Source organism: Calidris pugnax, unplaced genomic scaffold, assembly GCF_001431845.1.
Source record: "Calidris pugnax isolate Ruff unplaced genomic scaffold, ASM143184v1 scaffold435, whole genome shotgun sequence".
NCBI lineage: Eukaryota > Metazoa > Chordata > Aves > Charadriiformes > Scolopacidae > Calidris > Calidris pugnax.
In genome coordinates, this window is record NW_015091240.1 from 388332 (window position 1) to 394191 (window position 5860).

Genomic DNA, 5860 nt, shown 5'->3' on the forward strand with positions numbered 1-5860 from the left:
CCCCGGCGCCCCCGCCCCAGGCCTAGCGGGCCGCAGTGACTCAGCAGCGGCTCCGGGCCGATCCCTGCCGCGGCGAGGCCACCGAGCCCACAGGCCGCCCGCGCCGCGCCGGCTCCCCGCGGGGAGAGGGGCAGCCGCTCGCCCCATCCTCCTCCTCCCCCCCGGCTCGCCGCTGGCACAAAGTGAACGGCTGGGCCGGGCTGCCGGTGCTGCCGCCGGGGCCCCGCGGGCGAACGGGCGACACTCACTCACCCCAGTGCCGATGGAACTCATGGCAGCGGCGCGATCGCACGGAGACGGACGGCGCCCCCCTCCCGCTCCCCCTCCCGCTCCGGCCTCACTCGCGCTCCGCACAGCTCAACAACACACACTCCCATTGGCTCGCAGACCGGCCAATCGGCGGCGGCCAAGAGCGGGGCGCAGTGCCCAGCGGGTCACGAGGAGGAAAGGGCGGGGCCGGCAGCAGCGCCGCGGAGTCGGCTGGCCCTACGTTAAATAGAAAGGAGGGAAACAGCGCGAGGCGTGCCCGGCTAGCTCAGTCGGTAGAGCATGGGACTCTTAATCCCAGGGTCGTGGGTTCGAGCCCCACGTTGGGCGTGGTTATTTTTTTTGAACGCGGAACCGTCCGCTCCCGACGTTCCCACCGCGCCCGCGCAGGGAACACCCCGCGTGACGGTGCGGGAGAAAGGCCGCATTTTTATAACCGCTGTGGGTGCGGGGACGGAAGGTACCTCAGCTTTGCCGCTGCCCCGTGTGCCCGCAGAGCGCCGCCCGAGGCGCCGTGTGCGTCCGGAGAGCGGGCGTTACTGCGGGGGCGGGTGACGGGACACCGCTCCTCTGCTGGGCACATCCCAAAGCCAGAGAACGAGAGGGAATGGCTTCGAGCTGCAACAGGGTGGGTTTAGAGGGGCCGTTAGGAAACAATTCTTCCCAGAAAGAGTGGCCAGACCCTGGAATAGGCTGCCCAGGGAGGGGGTTGAGTCACCCTGAATGTGTTGAAGAGTCGTTGAGATGTGGGTGTGGGGGAGACCTTTGTAGAGAGGGGTTGATAATTGGACTCGATGATCCCGAGGGTCTTTTCCAACCTGAATGGTTCGATGAGTCTCTATGCATAGTCGTGCCCTCTGGTGGTCCTCATTTTGAGTGAGGGTCGTTCCTTCCTCAATCTTCATCTTCTCCATGTATCCTTTGGCTCACTTTTCATGCTGGCAAAAACATCCTAAGTGCTTAATTGCTCATTAAAACTAGTGATCTCTCCCCTGCTACCTGTTTGTCAGACAGTGTTCATATTTATTTCATCCCTGTCTTAGGTCACCATCTTCTCAAGGCCACAGACATCCTTTCTTGTTTTACTAAGTCCTTGAAACCATTTGGGATGGTTTCAAAATAGCTCAAATAGCTAAATAGCTACATTTAACTAAAATAGCTATATTTCTTCTCTAAGAGAACATTCCCTACAATTTAACCATTTATAGAATACTGAAGTCTGCTTCAGGTATCAACTAAACTAGGAGCAGCTGTGGACTGCCTGGAGGGAAGAGAGACCTTGCAATGGCCTCTTCAGCTGCATCAGCTCCCACTCCCCAGAGCGTGCTTTTCCTGTGGAGGAAAGGTGCAGCAGCAACTCCCACTACAAGCTGACAGGGGTGTGGTGTTCAGGAGGTGCATCACAACTGTCTTCAAGGTATAGTTGGAAAAGCTTGTGCCCACCAGGATGCAGGTGCAGATCTGAGCATTTGAGGTGGAAAGTGTCATGAAGGGCCTGCCGGGCCATGTGCCTGAAGAACTTCACCTCTGCCACAGCACAGCTCTCTGTCCATGTCGTGCTTGGGGCAAAGATGGCCTCTGTACTCTGGCTGCTCAGGAAGATGTCTGAGTTGCCTCGTTGCACCCCAAAAATCCTCTCAATAAAGAGGGTTGTCCCAGAGACATTTGTCAGCTGCAGCTTGCAGGAGCGGCTGGAGGGCAGCACCTTCATATTGTAGTGATGCAACTGAGGCATCTGTCTCCCCAGTTCCAGAATGTGGGAAACGAACTAAGTTTTTCTTCAGTTAATTGCTATATCAGTCTTAGTGTGACAGTACTAGCAAAGCAGCTTTAGTGATGGCAAATATCTAACAAATTGTATCTACCTAATCCTCACAGATGTCCTTGTCCGTTGAAATGTCCTTGCTCCTAGAGTATTATCCAAGTGATGAGAAACAGCCTGGAACGTGTCCTTCAACAGGGGGAACCAGAAGAGAGAAATGTCTCAATAAGACTAAGAGAACAAGGTTTGGAAAGTACATCTGCTGGGCTGACAGTGCAGGCTGCCAAGGAGGCCAGCGCACACGGTGGGGTGCAGCTGATGAAGAAGAGGATACCACCACTCGGTGAAGTAAATGACCACCAGGGCGCTTGTAATTACTAACACTGGGCACCAGATGGCAGCAGAGACAGCGAAATACCTGGCAGTAGACAAAAGCATTTTTAAGCTCTAGGTTTCGCAGGCTGGGTGTGCACGTGCCCGACACATGACACATACACCTACACATGGCACACACACCGACACACGACACACACATGTACCGACACATGACACCGTGTGCTGTCAGGGGTCACCCTTTGGCTCACAGGTCACCGTGCAAGGTCTGGCGTCACCGCCTGGCTCACAGCTCAGCGTGCAGGGACAAAGGGCCACATGGAAGTTCACAGGTCACCACGTAGGGGGTCAAAGGTCACCATGAGGGTTTAACAGTCACCACGTGTTGTGTCAGAGGTCACCGCGTCGGGGTCAGAACTCACCATGTGGTGTCAAAGGTCACGGTGTTAAGGATCAAAAAGTCACCATGTAATGTCAAAGATCAGCATGTAGAGGGCCAAAGTGTACCATTTGGGTCCAGGGGTCAGTGTGTGGAGGTGAGAGGTCACCATGTAAGGTGAGAGGTCACCATTTAGGGTCAAAGGCCACCTGTGTAGGGTCAGGTGTCAGCGTGTGGGGTCACGTGTTGCTGTGAGGGTGGCAGAGCACTGGAATTGGCTGCCCAGGGAGGTGGTGGAGTCGCCTGCTCTGGAGACATGCAAAAGCCACCTGTGCAACGTGCTCTAGATGGACCTGCTTTGGTGGGGCGGTTGGAGGAGATGATCTCTGGAGGTTCCTTCCAACCCCATGGGATTGTGTGATTCTGTGAGGGGTCAGAGGTGACCATGGGAGTTCCAGGGTCACCGTAGGGGGTCAAAGGTGACAGTATGGGGGTGAGGGGTCCCCGTGTGGTGTCAGGGGTGACCCTTTGGCTCAGAGGTGACCCTACCTGTTTGTCAGACAGTGTTCATATTTATTTCATCCCTGTCTTAGGTCACCATCTTCTCAAGGCCACAGACATCCTTTCTTGTTTTACTAAGTCCTTGAAACCATTTGGGATGGTTTCAAAATAGCTCAAATAGCTAAATAGCTACATTTAACTAAAATAGCTATATTTCTTCTCTAAGAGAACATTCCCTACAATTTAACCATTTATAGAATACTGAAGTCTGCTTCAGGTATCAACTAAACTAGGAGCAGCTGTGGACTGCCTGGAGGGAAGAGAGACCTTGCAATGGCCTCTTCAGCTGCATCAGCTCCCACTCCCCAGAGCGTGCTTTTCCTGTGGAGGAAAGGTGCAGCAGCAACTCCCACTACAAGCTGACAGGGGTGTGGTGTTCAGGAGGTGCATCACAACTGTCTTCAAGGTATAGTTGGAAAAGCTTGTGCCCACCAGGATGCAGGTGCAGATCTGAGCATTTGAGGTGGAAAGTGTCATGAAGGGCCTGCCGGGCCATGTGCCTGAAGAACTTCACCTCTGCCACAGCACAGCTCTCTGTCCATGTCGTGCTTGGGGCAAAGATGGCCTCTGTACTCTGGCTGCTCAGGAAGATGTCTGAGTTGCCTCGTTGCACCCCAAAAATCCTCTCAATAAAGAGGGTTGTCCCAGAGACATTTGTCAGCTGCAGCTTGCAGGAGCGGCTCAGGTGCAGATCTGAGCATTTGAGGTGGAAAGTGTCATGAAGGGCCTGCCGGGCCATGTGCCTGAAGAACTTCACCTCTGCCACAGCACAGCTCTCTGTCCATGTCGTGCTTGGGGCAAAGATGGCCTCTGTACTCTGGCTGCTCAGGAAGATGTCTGAGTTGCCTCGTTGCACCCCAAAAATCCTCTCAATAAAGAGGGTTGTCCCAGAGACATTTGTCAGCTGCAGCTTGCAGGAGCGGCTGGAGGGCAGCACCTTCATATTGTAGTGATGCAACTGAGGCATCTGTCTCCCCAGTTCCAGAATGTGGGAAACGAACTAAGTTTTTCTTCAGTTAATTGCTATATCAGTCTTAGTGTGACAGTACTAGCAAAGCAGCTTTAGTGATGGCAAATATCTAACAAATTGTATCTACCTAATCCTCACAGATGTCCTTGTCCGTTGAAATGTCCTTGCTCCTAGAGTATTATCCAAGTGATGAGAAACAGCCTGGAACGTGTCCTTCAACAGGGGGAACCAGAAGAGAGAAATGTCTCAATAAGACTAAGAGAACAAGGTTTGGAAAGTACATCTGCTGGGCTGACAGTGCAGGCTGCCAAGGAGGCCAGCGCACACGGTGGGGTGCAGCTGATGAAGAAGAGGATACCACCACTCGGTGAAGTAAATGACCACCAGGGCGCTTGTAATTACTAACACTGGGCACCAGATGGCAGCAGAGACAGCGAAATACCTGGCAGTAGACAAAAGCATTTTTAAGCTCTAGGTTTCGCAGGCTGGGTGTGCACGTGCCCGACACATGACACATACACCTACACATGGCACACACACCGACACACGACACACACATGTACCGACACATGACACCGTGTGCTGTCAGGGGTCACCCTTTGGCTCACAGGTCACCGTGCAAGGTCTGGCGTCACCGCCTGGCTCACAGCTCAGCGTGCAGGGACAAAGGGCCACATGGAAGTTCACAGGTCACCACGTAGGGGGTCAAAGGTCACCATGAGGGTTTAACAGTCACCACGTGTTGTGTCAGAGGTCACCGCGTCGGGGTCAGAACTCACCATGTGGTGTCAAAGGTCACGGTGTTAAGGATCAAAAAGTCACCATGTAATGTCAAAGATCAGCGTGTAGAGGGCCAAAGTGTACCATTTGGGTCCAGGGGTCAGTGTGTGGAGGTGAGAGGTCACCATGTAAGGTGAGAGGTCACCATTTAGGGTCAAAGGCCACCTGTGTAGGGTCAGGTGTCAGCGTGTGGGGTCACGTGTTGCTGTGAGGGTGGCAGAGCACTGGAATTGGCTGCCCAGGGAGGTGGTGGAGTCGCCTGCTCTGGAGACATGCAAAAGCCACCTGTGCAACGTGCTCTAGATGGACCTGCTTTGGTGGGGCGGTTGGAGGAGATGATCTCTGGAGGTTCCTTCCAACCCCATGGGATTGTGTGATTCTGTGAGGGGTCAGAGGTGACCATGGGAGTTCCAGGGTCACCGTAGGGGGTCAAAGGTGACAGTATGGGGGTGAGGGGTCCCCGTGTGGTGTCAGGGGTGACCCTTTGGCTCAGAGGTGACCGTGTGGGGTGAAAGGTCACCATGGCAGTTTTGAGGTCACCAGGTGGGGTCAAAGGTCACCTTTTGGGTCAGGGGTCAGCGTGTGGGGTCAGAGGTGACTGTGTGGGGTCAGGAGTCAGCGTGTCTGGTCGAACTTCACCCTGTGAGCTCAGGGCCACGGTGTGGGCCCACGTGTCCCTCTGCCGTGCCAGAGGTCACCAGTTGGGGGTGATAGATCACCGTGGTGTGATAGAACACCCATGGGTGGGTTTGAGCTGCACCTTGTCCTGCTCTTCGTCATGGGGCAGGGGGGTGGGGGGGGGCCTGGA

General features: G+C 54.6%; 1 non-coding gene across 1 annotated transcript; it reads left to right on the top strand.

Annotated features, from left to right (window-relative positions):
- The first annotated feature begins 524 nt into the window (after window positions 1-524).
- TRNAK-CUU lies at window positions 525-597 on the top strand. Its single transcript has one exon. It is a non-coding gene; the product is annotated as a tRNA-Lys (tRNA).
- Window positions 598-5860: the final 5263 nt, after the last annotated feature.